Genomic DNA, 14,940 nt, shown 5'->3' with positions numbered 1-14,940 from the left:
AGACAGAGGGGTTTGGGGCATGGCCAGCAGCCCATGCCCCCAGGGTGGTGGAAACGGCAGTGTGGCCTCTCGGGAGCGCTGCACTTCATAAGCCACTCCCCCTGCCTGCTAGGTTACGCCCACAAATTTGTACAGGGGTCCCTCCTTCCACATTTAGAAAGTTGGGAGGTATGCAGCCACAAAAGCTACAGTTGTTCATAGAAAACTGATGCAGCAGTCAGCGGTCTACAAGCAGAACAGACCTGTGCGCCAATTCCAACAGCTATATAGTGATCTTACGGCTGCAATAGTTAGTGCAAAACTGCTAGAACTCATCCAAAGTGCTGTTATGTCACTCCCCCCCCCCCCCAAAAGCCACATCCAGTAAATACAGAATTAGTCATTTGCAAGTGACCATATGTACTATTAGGCCTCTGGGTTTGCATGCAAAACTAGGTCATTAAGCAGTGTGCATTATTGGCATTTAACGGTCTGATCCTAAAGATAATCCTACAGGCAGTAATATACAGCAGGCACCCCAGGGGTCTTAGCAGAGAGCGTGGCAGGCTCATAATCAGATCAACACCCAAATTCTGACTGGGAGACAGCATCATTAATCCAAACGAGTGATCCTGGAAGCTTAGCATAGGGAGATTACAAACAGAAGGGGAGACTGGTCTCAGCTGCACAGAGCCAATGTGGACAGGCACCCCTACATGCACCGACAGGTGGTATTTCATACCATCCCATCCACTAGGGCAGTGGTTCCCAACCTGGGGTACTAGTACCCCTGGGGGTACTCTGCAGACCAGTTAGGGGTACTTGAAAATAACATTGGTAATGGCGGAAGGAGGAAAAGTATTTTGATGGTGGCAGAAGACTCCCATTGCCATGGAGACGAACCATGTTGTGTCACTTTTGGTTCTGTCTGCAGCGTCATTAGTGTCTCCTTGTGCTTTTGCCTGACCAGCAATCCACTAGGGGCTACCTTTGCTGCCCTCAAACATCAGCAATCATCTGCCCTGTGTCAGGTGTCAAGAAAGCAGTGGCATTAATCCTACAGGCATTAGTGGGAACACCAATGACAGTACACAGCCAGCGGCCAGACACAGGATTCCTGACTGCATACTACACCTCCACTACTCCTTAATAGAAGGACACGCATCAGTACACGCATACTGCTCACTTCCACTACACTTGTAAGTACTGTGGATATTTCAAATTGAGATGAGGGGGTACTCATAAATTAAAAGTCTAATCAAGGGGTACGGGAGATAAAAAAGGTTGAGAACCACTGCACTAGGGCAGTGATGGCTAACCTTGACACTCCAGCTGTTGTTGAACTACATATTCCAGCATGCCCTGCTGGAGTTTTGCTATTTGACCATGCCAAAACTGATGCAGGGCATGCTGGGATGTGTAGTTCAACAACAGCTGGAGTGTCAAGGTTAGCCATCACTGCACTAGGGTGTGGAGGGAGAATAGAATAGCGAGCCATGTGAGCCGTGTCTCTGAATGCCTTTCTACTGTTTCATCCTGGATGTCATCTCGCCACCTCAAACTTAATATTTAAAAAACAGAATTAATTATATTTCCGCCATTAAATAGTAGTTACCAACCGGATATCTCCATTGCTTTTGAGTAGATGACAATCACTCCTACCTCTCAAGCTCGCTGCCTAGGTGTTATCCTTGACTCAGAACTTTCCTTTGTACCCCACATTCAATCTGTCTCAAAATCATGCCACATGCACCTAAAAAACATATTTAAAATTCGCCCTTACCTTACACAAGACACTGCAAAAACTCTAATCCATGCTCTCATCATCTCACGCATTGATTATTGCAATAGTCTCCTTATTGGCCTTCCCCAATACAGACTCTCACCACTACAGTCCATTATGAATGCAGCTGCAAGGCTAATCTTCCTAGCCAGACGTTCATCATCTACAACGCTACTCCGTCAGTCACTTCATTGGTTACCTGTATTCTACCGTATTCAATGCAAAATCCTTTTACTTACACACAAAGCCATAAACCAAAGTACGCTAACATATATCTCTTATCTCAAAATATCTTCCAACCCGACCTCTACACTCCTCCCAAGATCTGCGTCTCTCATCCACACTCATTACGCACTCCCAATCCCGACTGCAGGACTTTCTTCGGGCAGGCCCTGAGAAAGATTTGCGAAACGTATGTCGGCACCACCAGCCGCACGGACGCTCTCTTTATGTCACCCCCGCTAATGACTAATGTGATTATCAGTCCTTTTCAGGACTCTAATGCATTCTGTATGTATGTCTGTGTGTAGTAACTGTCAAGTGCAGCACTGATCCCCACCAATACTTACCTGGTATAGGGCCGTCTGCTCCTTACATTCCGACATGGTAACCCATAGTGGTATCAAGGGGACATCGATCCCCCCAGCTAAGACTACAGTACTGCAGACACTGCCGCTGCATTTGATATCTATGACCAATGTGGTTTACTAATCCTTAGCAGGACTCTAATGTTATATGTGCATGTGTTAATTCTTGCAAGCAGCACTGATCCATGCCAATACTTACCCAATGCAGGGCTGATTGCACCGCATACCCGAGTGGGAACCCTACAGTGGTACTCATGGGACACTGATCCCCCTAATTGGTACTATAAACTTGAGCATACTGCCTTTATACTTAGTACCGTGTACAGCATATGCTGCAGAGCGACGTATACACTACAAATTGGTGTAAACTCACCTGCTCAATCAAATTAACTAATGGAGCATAGCTCCTATAATTAATGACACTTTCTAGAGCCACCTACACTTAACATTCCAGTGTAGGAACCTGCACAGGTGTAAGTAGGGTATCTATTCCCCTATATCGTACACGCTGCCCTCACATCTAATAATGTCTACAAGAGTCTGTTTGCAGAGACACATGTCTATTTTTCTTATGTGGAAACCGCAGCAATATTTAAGGGGCTTTGACCCCTCTAACCATGATAATATTGTGCTCAACTAACACTATATTTTCATATACATTTTGGGTACGGCTACAACTAGACAACATAGTTACTGAGATATCAGCAGGATATCAAACAATTACATAGATCGCTACAACCATACAGATTGCTGCAATTTATCTGCAGTGTTTCATGAGAAGGGCTAACAAACTCCCCACTGCTCAAATTATAAACATACCCCGTAATGGGAACCTGCAACCGCCCTCACTATTGAAGTTATAGAACTGTACACATTTTGTCACAACTTTAGCAACAACACTGTATTTATTATATAAGTGGTGGTTGATATAGACTTGGTTGCAATTATTGAGACACTAAATGACATTATAAAGTGTTGCCTTAAGTCACATACAGATCTAAACCCCTTACTCTGAGAGACTCATTACATGTGATTTACATACATAATCTTTAGAGTTTCACTGAATATCTAAAGGCCCATACACACTGGGCGACTTTGAGCTGAAAGTCGCTCAAAACAGCAGGTTTGAGCGGCTTTTAGCTCAAAGACGCCCAGTGTGTATGGCCTGCTGCTCGCTCCCGCAACCTCGCCGGGGAAAGCCGCTCATCTGCTGGTTATACCAGCAGATGAGCGTCTTCCAGAGCGGCTTTGCATAGCGCTCCGCTATGCAACGCCCCCCTCCGTTGGCGCCGGGGGAAAGCCGCTCAGTGTGTGTGTGTGTATGCACTGAGCGGCTTTCCCCCCAGCGATGAATGCGATCATCGCTGTCCATACACCCTGGGCATAGTCACCCAATGTGTATGGACCAGGGTTCGCAAATACGCGCTATAGAGCGTATTTTACCCTAAAACGCTCACCGGGGACTAAGTTTTTCCCCGAGGACGCGCTGAGCTGCGCCTGTGAGGCTGAGCCGCTGTAAAAGCCAATCAGTGCAGCGGCCGCCGGGACCCAATCACTGCACAGTGGCCGCCCAGCAGCCAATCACTGCAGGTGCAAGCCCTGCCAATCATTAAAGCCGCGCGCCCTTTCCAAGTCAGAAAGCAGACGACATCTGTCAAATTCAATGCTCATTTATCTTTTTTTGGGGGTAATGATCAGCATTAAATGAATACTTTCAGCAAAGTGTAAGCTCCATAGCCTGTAGTTATTAAATCAAAGATTAGACAAATAAAAAGGATCATATTTGACCCGGTTCTAACACATTTTAGCTCAATGGATAAATTGCATAGTAGTTACTATGATTTGCCATCATTTTAAAATACAGTAATGTTCACTTAAAAAAAAAAATCTTATGTTACTTTCCCCAACCTACTGTATAGCCTTCAGCTGCATATTAGAACCTGTTTAACCGCATGCTCACAGAGGACCTTACCTCAGACCTTAATAAAACCTCTGGCTGTAAACATTCAGTCAGTAGTCAGTCACACATTACCTCATAGCCAAGAACCACCCATGACTCAGCTCATAGTAAAGGCCCACACACACTTGGCGACTTTGAGCTGAAAGCCGCCCAGTGTGTTTGGCCCAGCGATGAGCGGTGAGTGCTGCTGCGCGCTCCCGCATCATCCCCGGGAAAGCTGCGCATCTGCTGGTAATACCAACCAGCAGATGAGCAGCCTTGCATAACGCTGCACTACGCAAAGCCGTCCTCCCCCCACTGACAGCGCCGGGCAGGGGGAAAGCTGCTCAGTGTGTATGCACTGAGCGGCTTTTCCCCCAGCGATGATAGCGATCATCGCTGTCCATACACGCTGGCCGTAAATCGCCCAGTGTGTATGGACCTTTAGGCTGTCCAAACATTGGTGGGAGGATATACATGGAACAGGTTGTGGGAGAGATGGGTACTTGTGACTTATCTGGGCGCCCGATTTTCTTCATCGCACCTAAAGATCGCGTCAAATCGCATTGCATACAATCAGATTGCATGCGATGCGATTTGACGCGATTTGCCGTGATTTTAATATGTGAAGGCACCCAGATGCCTGTTTCATATGTGAAATGGCCCCCCAGACCCCATTTTTAATTGTATTCCCACCCTGATCGCTAAATGCCCCCCATTGTTAACGCCACCCCACTATCAACGCCAACCCGAAGCGTGGCGAGCCCGCGAGGGGCGGCGGTACGCGTCCCCCGACCTTTTCATACCCCCACTATCCACGTCGGCGTGGAGTTGATTTTATATAGTGTGGCGAGCGCAGCGAGCCACCGAGCCCGAAGCGTGGCGATACCTGTGAAGCCCGCGAGGGGACGCGTATAGCTGTGAATGTATCCACGTCCCCTCGCTGCGCTCGCCACACTAAATAAAATCAACTCCACGCCGACGTGGATTGTGGGGGTATGAAAAAGTCGGAGGACGCGTACCGCTGCGCTCGCCACGCTTCGGGTTGGCGTTGATAGTGGGGTGGCTTTAACAATGGGGGTCATTCAGCCATCAGGGTGGGTATACAATTAAAAATGGGGTCTGGGGGGCCATTTCACATATGAAACAGGCATCTGGGTGCCTGTACATATTAAAATCGCATCAAATCGCATCGCATGCAATACAATAGCATACAATAGCATACAATGCAACGCGGTTTTCTCTTCAAGGGAATTTCAAGGGAAATCGCGTCAAATCTCATCAAATCGCATGCTTAGGGTACTGGCATACAATTTCAACATCGGGCGCCCAGATAAGTCACAAGTACCGAGAGATGCACTAAAGGGAAAATGAGGAAAACCCCCATTATCGGGAGTTTTGTCACATTTCCCCATGCACTATGGCCCTTATTCTGGATCACTCACAAAGGCAAATTGCTTCTCAGATGGACAAAACCATGTGCACTGCAGGGGGGCTGATGTAACATGTGCAGAGAGAATTAGATTTGGGTGAGTTATTTTGTTTCTGTGCAGGGTAAATACTGCTTGATTTATTTTACACTGCAATATAGATCTCAGTTTGAAGTAAAACCCCACCCAAATCTAACTCTCTCTGCACAAGTTACATCTGTAAGGGCTGTTTGGGCTCATTACCATATGCGTACGTGCCACGTTTCATGGGCGTTCACATGAAAATGCTGGGCGTACGTATGGTAATCCGGCCGTGACGCACGTGTGTGGGGCGGACAGCTGACATAGCCGGATGCCAGCTCCCCGTCCATATCTCTTCCCGGAGAAATGTCTGAGTGGTCTGGAGCACCATGGATGGGGGAGGTTCCCACAGATGGGGGAGTTGTGAAACATCCACTCGTGGGCCGTTCGCTCGGCGTCTTACCACATTCGGACGGTGTGAGCGATCCGTACAGTAGGTGGGGCTAAGAACACTCGGCGGCCGTCCGAAAATATGCATCCGTCCCAGTCAACTAGAATAAGGGCCAATGTTCAGGACTGTGGCACCCCGGGGTGCCTTGGATTGTTGTAAAAAATAGCTTATATAAAAAACATGTGGACAAACAGAAATTAATCTTGTCCCACATCACAGGTGTGGCAACGCTCACAGAGAAGATCAACAGCACAAGGTCGACTATGACAAATTGTCAACATGAGTTTTACGCATTTTTTTCGGTGTCAGTATTAGCGCAGTACAGTGGTTCCCAAAACGTGTGCCGTGATACCTTACGGTGCCTTGGGGGACATGCAGGGGGTGCCGTGGTTTGGTGGTCCATGACCAATTCAAATTATTTATGACCAATGTAACAGGCAAATTGCAGACAAACAAGTGAATCCTGTCCATTACCACATAACTGACAACAAGGATAACATATAAAGGAAACACAATTTACTTCATTTTATATATTTTTCTGATTTTCTCATTGAGAAGCATTTGAGTTACGGGTGCCAGGAAAGAAATTCTGATACTCAGGGTCACCAGGATTCAGAAATGTTTTGGACACAGTGGCATAGTACAAATAATGTATAAGACACTTTGATGCACTTACCACATGCTGCCTCCAGTAGTCTGCTTCTACCTCTTCTGAGACAACTAGTGGGAGTCACACACCTGACACTAATTCTGCTGTTGGCAAGTGTGAATACAGACAGGTGTACTTAGCTTGTGTCCATGCATATTTGTCCTATAATGACATTTAATATAGACCTTAAATAAACACTTATATCTTTAAACTTGTAGGTCATTCAGGGGCAGATTTATTAAGCTTGGAGAAGAGATAAACTGGAGATAAAGCGGAGAAAAGGTAAAAGTAGATAAAGCACCAGCCAATTAGCTGTGTTTGAAAAAGACAGTTGGGAGTTGATTGGCTGGTGCTTTATCTCCTTTTAGCTTTTCTCCGCTTTATTTCCAGTTTATCTCTTCTGCAAGCTTAATAAATCTGCCCCTCAAAGAGGTATATTCAATGCGGCCGGTGAGGGGGGTTGTATGGTGAGGATGGCTCATGGTTGCCTACCTGAGGGAGAAAATGCTCTGTTCCTGGGCTTCCCTGGTAATGTAGGATTGCCATCAACTGTGGTGAGCTGGGTAATTGATAAGAAAGGGGTCACCACAGGTGATGGCAATCATACATTACCAGGGAAGTCCAGAAACACAGCATTTTCTCCCTGAAGGAGAGGGTCAGGTAGGCAAGTATGTTTTCACTAATTTTCTGTTAGGACATCTTTTGGCACACAAAGGAGTAATTTGATCAGTTGAGTGGCCTCTAGTGGACACTGAAGGTACTTTACCTCATAGAGAGGAGTAGTTAACCTTTTATACATACATTTTTCACACAAAAAGATGCAATTTTTGTACTTTGACCTATTAACGATGTACTGACAGTAAATAAAGTTGGTTCCCAGCCAATGGTTTCCTTAGAAACAGTGAATGTATATTTTAATAATAAATCCCCAAAATACACTCAGGCCTAGTCTGACTGGATCACTGATCGTGGTTACCAGCCTATTGGGACCCTTTTATAGGTCTGATCACTTGCTGGCCTTGTGGCTTTTGACAACTGATATTGTACTTGTTTTGTTTTTATTGTTTTGTCGCTGTATTCATTTATCTATTAATTGTTATTAATTTTACTTCACAATTGGACAATAGTTTCCATAATCTTAAGTTTCCATATTGGACAATAGTTTCCATAATCGCTCTTCTGATCCTAAAGCTGTGTACACACGGGGGGGCGATAGGGGCTTAAATCGCTGGAAATATGGTCGCTGGCGACCATATTGCCAGTGATGCGAGTGTGCCCTAGCGATAAATCGCCGGGTGCGCGCTCCCGTTTTCAGCCCCATTCTAATCGCTGGTCGCAGGAGCTTGCTCCTGCGACCAGCTGATTACCTCTGCGGCACTGCCGGCAGAGGTTCCCTTTCATCAGCGACCATCTCTGGTCGCTGATGAAAAGGAGAAACTTAAGGTGCGTACAAACGGGGGCGATTTAGTGCAAAATGGCGGGAAATATGGTCGCTGAGCGACCATATTGCCCGCAATGGGAGTGTGCAACGGCGATATATCGCCGAGTGTGCGCTCTCGTTTTTGCCCCTGTGGTGATCGCTGGTTGCAGGAACATGCTCCTGCGACCAACTGATTTCCACTGCCGGGCTCCCCCCGGCAGTTTCTTTTTCATCAGCGACCATCTCTGGTCGCTGATGTAAAGGAGAAACTGAGCAATTTATTGCTCAGCCATATATGGCTGAGCAATATATCTCCCCCGTATGTACGCACCTTTAAGGGGAAGGGAGGGTGTTGATATTTATGGTAAATGTGATGTTTAAAGTCTCCCAATACCACTGAGGGGGGGGTGAATGTTTATCTGTAACTGAGGCAATCAATGACAAAATGTGATTTAAATAAACAAAATAACCACACTGAATATTGGAGGAAAAGATTCAAGGGGAAATTCTGTCAAAAAAATGATATTTTGAATGTACTGTAATCATTTTAAGGATTAAAATCCCACAAGTCAGTCATGAAAAAGACAACAGGGGCCTCAAACCAGAATTAACCAGTCATGGCCTGTCTATTGGGATCTGTGGAGTGATGCTGCTGTGATGTCATAATGATGCTGTGATGTCATAATGGTTACTGCCTACATAATGACTATGCTGTTGTTGGCTCAGTCATACAGACCCAAGGACCTGGAAATGCACAGTTTACTGGCAGGAGTCCTTTTTTTCATTTCTTTCTTACTTTCACTCTTTCTCTCCCTCTTTTTTGTTTACTTTCTTTTTTTATTTATTTATTTTTCTCTCTTTTTCTTTACCTTGTTTCTTAGTCTCCCTTACCCATTTTTCGAGTCTCTCGCTGTTTTTTCTAGATATATCATAGCTTCTTAATGCCCAGAGGGACGGGCAGTTCTTCAGCCATGGGTCCCCAGAGGTTTCCCCCACAGGGGGTTTTTCCTCTCCTGAGTGCTGAAGGATGATTCTTTAGTGAGTCATGAGGCTTCCGCCATCTTGTTCCTCTTATAGGACAAGTTTGTAAGAACTTTATATCAATCTTGGCCCAGAATTCCCTTTTTAAAATAAAATAAAAACCCTTTATTTCACACATATATTTTGCTTAAAGTTGTCTCTATTTTTTATTGATAAATGCACTTAGAGGTGAAGAAGCAGAAGTGAGGTCTTGTGAGGTAACTTGGAGGAGAGTTGGTTATGGACAGTAATACAATGGTGGGGAGAGGGTGAAAGGTCAGCTTACACCCCTTTTCCACCAAAATACCAGGTCATACCCAGGATTTTGGCGGGTCTCCACTTGCATGTCCATGTTCCCACTGCCCTGTTTTATCGAGTTTTTCACAAGTTGACACCATTTCCACAGAAAAGGGAAACCCGAGAAAGCAGGGCAGCAGGCGGGCACAGCCGGGTTGACGGTCTGTGGTGGAATGCGGGCACCAGCAGGCTGTCAGCGGTAGGTAACCAGGTAGCCGGCGGGCAGACTGCGCAATGGCCAAACTCCCTTGCTCGTGTGGAAAATCCTGGGTAAGAGGTGTTTCCACTGCTCATTACGCAGGAAAGACCCGCTAAAAACCCTGTGACCAGGGGAAAAATTCCCAGGCAACTTTACCTGGGATTTTTATCTCATCACAATTTCCACTGACAAGAATCCCGGGTAGGTGTGCCTTCCTGTGCAAAAATCCCAGGATATTTATGTCAGTGGAAAAGGTGAAGTACAGGTGTGAGTTCTGTCATGATATATGGATGGTAAACTCCTGACAAATAATAATACTAATAAGAATAAGAAGATTTATCTATATGGCAATTTTCTCCAATAGGACTTAAGGCACTTTACAGAAGGTACTACCAAAATACTCGGGACCAGAAGCATTTTGGATAACGGAATATTTAGTATTTCAGTATACTTGTTATGATTCAATGCGGTACTGTATCTTGAGGACGGGACCCATGTGTGAACACAAAATGCAGTTATGTTGTATAAACACATCAAACACATACAATACACACAAAATATATTGTGGTTTAAAAACATGAAACAAAGGTTGTGTACTATCTGAGACACCGCTGAATATTAATGCTGGCGATATTCCATAGAAGCCTAGGGGACGTGCTGACGAATTAGCTGGAGAAGAAGGGGGCTAGCATGGCGGCTCTGATAGTGATCACTGTCTCTCCCATTTTTCCCCCATGCCCGCGGGACACTGCAACCCACGGGTGGCACAGCAGTATAGTGACCAATTAGCGGGAGGTATGAGGATATCCATAAAACCTGAACTGTTGGGCTGCTTTTTAGACTGTTAGGAGGAATTCAATAAAGCATGAAAGGGTTAAGGGGAAGACTTCCTCTTATTTAAATGCAGCCAATCTTTCTAAGAAACATTTAATCCATCATCTAATTAAACAAGATCTCCATTGTGAAGACCTGTTTTGGAGAGGGTCTTAGCACAGCAGTCGTTCTCAGTGTGCTGTGTGCAGACTCAGCTGACCGAGATCCCCGGATTCGCTCATGTGAACCTCTCATCGTCCTATTGATAGGAGCTGGAACGTAAAAGACTTTGTCAACATTTTTCCTATGATTATGGCTGGTGGAGAAAAGGCTGAATGCAGAGTCCTGAGGTGGGATTACCAACAGGAAGTCTGCCGAGTGCAGGAAAATACCCCCCCCCCCCCCCCCCCCACACACACACACACACACACACACGTCTACAGTCCCGGTAAACCCCAGAAACGTTTGCATATAAAGCCGCCTTTACTAATATTTTAGTAATTGCTGACAAATTAGGAAAATTTCACATGGGATGTTGCTACGGGCAACCAAACAGAATCTACTACGGTACTTATTTAATTATTTAGCCCTTTCTAGAAGATAACAGATAGTATCTAATTGGTTGCCTATAGCAACAGCCCATGTGAACTAGAACTCCCATCTTAGTAAATTTCCCCCCACTGAGAACAAATTGTTGAACTATATAGCTATTATCAAATTGCATCACTGCACAGTGGGGGTGGGTGGGGGTTTGGGGGGGCAGGACCTATGATGTCACAATGACATCATCACACATACCTCCTTTTGCCCTTTTCCAAACAGAGGCGGTAACGTTTACTGATTTGAGTGAGATGGAGAATATACATGATATAATGTGTACCATCGGAATGCGCACAAATAGGAATCAGACCCTTTATCTCTCTCCACTGTATATATCTCCAAGACTTGATGCACCCCCCCCCCCAAAGAGTGCTAAAGTTGCCCATAACAGCCTATCAGCTTCTACCTATCATTTCAGAAAATGTACTTGGTAAATGGCAGGTAGGAGCTGTGGGTAACCTATCCACGCTTTAGGAGCTTTGATACCCCCTGACGAGTTTGGGTTATACAGAGCTGCGTGTAATGAAGTAGGAAGTAAAATTGTGGGGTAGGCTTATCAAATGTTGGAGATAGATAAGGTGGAGTAGTTGTAGCAACCTTCTGTGAATTGACAGTTGGGGAAATTTACTAAGATAGTTCTATTAGACATGGGACGTTGCTCTGGGCAACCAATCAGAATCTACTTATTTATTCAGCACCTTCCAGATGATAATAGAAAGTATCTGAATGGTTGCCTATAGCAGCATCCCATCTTAGTACATTTCCCCCCTTTGGAGCTGATGACTCTGTACTTTTGGGGTTATGTATCAAGCAGTGTAAAGAGAAAAGATGGCCATTGGTCTTGCTAACACACTGTACAATTGTCTGGGATATTAGGTATATGTATAATGTATGTCCAGCGTCGGCTCCCACGGTAACCGGATGATGGATGAACATGGTACAGGTCCCCATGCATTAGGATGGCAGATGAAAGACCGACAGTGCTTAAGGCCAACAGCTACAAATGGTTGAATCACAGACACGCCCAAAGCATGACCAGCAAAGTGATGGTGTGATTCACGTAGGCTCAGCCAAACTAGTATTCGGTCCTCAGACCGATGGTGCAGCTGTGCGCATGTGTATTGGTAAATATACGCATGTGCAGGGCTGCTGTGTGAGCGCCTTCGATGACTATCACAGTCGCCGAGTTACTCGCACAGAGGTGGGTGGGCGGTGGGGGGACAAGGGGTTAGCGCATGGGGACACAATAGAAGCCTATGGTCTTCTTTTCATGACCCCAGCCACCCCACACCGACCCCCGCCGTCACACACTGACCACGCCACCCCACCCCCTCTCACCTGGGGCGGGATGTACTAAGAGGAAAATGTGGTAAAACCATTTTACTGCATTTTCCTATGTATTAAAATGCTGCCGCCATGTTACCGCATTGTAGGGTATCGCCACCCAAAGGTGCCTATGGGCTTCTTTCCACCGCCCGACGTCTCCGCCGCAAACCCACCGACCCTCCTCTCCACCTCTCTCTGGCTTACCTTAGTCCAGGTCCGGTACACGGCGCCCATCGCATCGCATTTCCGCGTGAAAAAGCCAGAATGTACAATTAAATATCGCATCGCATGCCAGCAAATGGCATGCGATGCGATTTTTAATTGTACAAGCACCCTGATGGGTGCATACAATGTTCAATGCCCCCCCCCCCCCCCCCCCCATTGTCAACGCGGCCCCACTATCAACGCCAACCCGAAGCATGGCGAGCGCAGCGAGCCCGCGAGGGGCGGCGGTATGCGTCCTCCGACCTTTTCATACCCCCACTATCCACGTCGGCGTGGAGTTGATCTTAGATAGTGTGGCGAGCACAGTGAGCGCACCGAGCCCCGCGAGGGGACGCGGAATACATGTAAAGTTATCCACGTCCGCTCACCACGCTTCGGGCTCGGCAGCTCGCTACACTCGCCACACTATCTAAAATCAACTCCACGCCGACGTGGATAGTGGGGGTACGAAAAGGTCGGAGGACACGTACCGCCGCCCCTTGCGCGCTCGCTGCAGTCGCCACGCTTCGGGTTGGCATTGATAGTGGGGGTGGCGTTGTCAATGGGGGTGCTTTTAACATTGTAAGCACCCATCAGGGTGCTTGTACAATTAAAAATCCCATCTGATCACATTGCATCGCATGCAGCTATATTGCATGCGATGCAATGCCGTATGATCACCATTGTGGGCGCCGGGATAACACATAAGGACCCCAGGTCCTCCTGGACCCGAAAGGTAGGCCCTTCCTCCCCCTAGTAACGCAGCCGGACGTCCTTCTGGCTGCAGGGGGGAGAAGGAGGTGCCGGGGACAGCCTGCTTAGCTGTCCCCGACGTGAGGGGAGAAGCAGACGGCAGGGAGATGATGGGGGGTCTCCGTCACCACACCGCGATGCCAGCCGCATATGTTGGTACATATGCGCTGGCATTGCGGTGGGCAGGCGGCGATGGACGGCGATGTATTATAATACATCCCACCCCTAATGTCCGGGTAGCGTCCTGCTGTGCTGCCCGGACCAATGACCTCCTCCCTAGCACCAGAACATCCCCCTTTCCGGGTACAGGGAGGAGGTGGAGCAGTCTGAGCAGGAGGAGGAGGGGGAGAGAAGCGGGGATCTGCTCACCCCCCGCCGGCTGTTTCACAAAGGGCAGCTGTTATCACTGGAGCTGTCCTTTGCAATACTAATCGCATGTTAGTACATCTGTGATTAGGGTCTGTGCGATGTGTGGCGTGATATACCGCAGTTGCTCGGTACATCCCGCCCACAGTGTGTATACAGCTTTATTGCACAATGATGATGAGCAGCTAACCAAACTTATGGATGAGGGCCAAGGTGTGACCAATTCTGCAGACTATCCCGTGATCTTACCCTCCGTGTGATGCAGGAGCGCTGGCGCAGGATTTATAATTCTGCATCGGGGGCCATGTTGTAGAACAAAATGCTCTCTCTCGTGTTGCCAGGTTTCCAGGGCAACAAGGAAGCATGGAACCATGTAGTAAACATTCTCTTAAGGCAAAGGTCTCTATTGCAGTGACCACTTGCACATAGTAGACAGTATCTCTTCTGAATGATTGACTTCTATTCACCTTTTTACCCATCCCTAGTGCTTGTGTCCATCCTTCACTTACAAACAAATATAAAGAAAAAAAAAACGGAAGGTGGAAGCAGGGGGAGGCAGAGTGTGACAGGGAAAAACAGTGGGTGCCAGGAAGAGGGTGACAGGGGCAGCAGTGGGCCTCAGGGGCCCCAGTGCACTGCACCTGTTGCACCAATGGTAGTTCTGCCTGTGGTCAGGGGAACTGAGCCTTTACAAGCAGATGCTGATAAGGACACGCCCAGCCTTATAGGGCTAGATGCGACAAGCTTCAAATAGTGATATATATATCCAGCCAATCATCTCCTAACTGTTAAGTTACTGTCTGGGTTTGAAAAGTGACAGTTTGTGGCTGATTTGCTGCTGCATTATCACCTTCCACTTTATCACTTTAGTCACTGGCCAGAATATCGGAATCGCGTGATTTCTATATGTCAACCTCTGAATCACCCAATACGTGTGTCCTGAGGAATCTACAGCCCTTGTATGTTCTCTGTTCATATAACTGTGAGCTATTGCTCTGTGTTATCAGGTAGTTAAACTCTTAGCTTAAACTAAAGATAAAGCATTAATGATTGAAGGCAAAATAAATGCACAAAAATAAATGGCAGATTCATCAAGCCTTGGA

The 14,940-nt window shown here is 46.8% G+C and overlaps 1 protein-coding gene across 4 annotated transcripts in view; it reads right to left on the bottom strand.

Moving 5' to 3' along the window:
• The window catches only part of JAKMIP1 (janus kinase and microtubule interacting protein 1), a 320,143-nt gene that overhangs the window by 122,406 nt on the left and 182,797 nt on the right, over positions 1-14,940 (bottom strand). The window contains exon 1 of one of the 4 annotated variants that reach the window (XM_083155470.1): positions 6,867-7,018. The exons of the other annotated variants lie outside the window; for them this stretch is intronic. The gene's annotated coding sequence lies outside the window, so the exon portion shown is untranslated. Of the gene's footprint in view, positions 1-6,866; positions 7,019-14,940 lie in introns of those variants that run through there. 4 annotated transcript variants of the gene reach the window in all.

This window comes from Crinia signifera, chromosome 1 (assembly GCF_055691185.1).
Source record: "Crinia signifera chromosome 1, ASM5569118v1, whole genome shotgun sequence".
NCBI classification, from domain to species: Eukaryota; Metazoa; Chordata; class Amphibia; order Anura; family Myobatrachidae; genus Crinia; species Crinia signifera.
The sequence above is the reverse complement of the archived record's forward strand: the minus strand, read 5'-3'. Positions and strand labels throughout refer to the sequence as shown.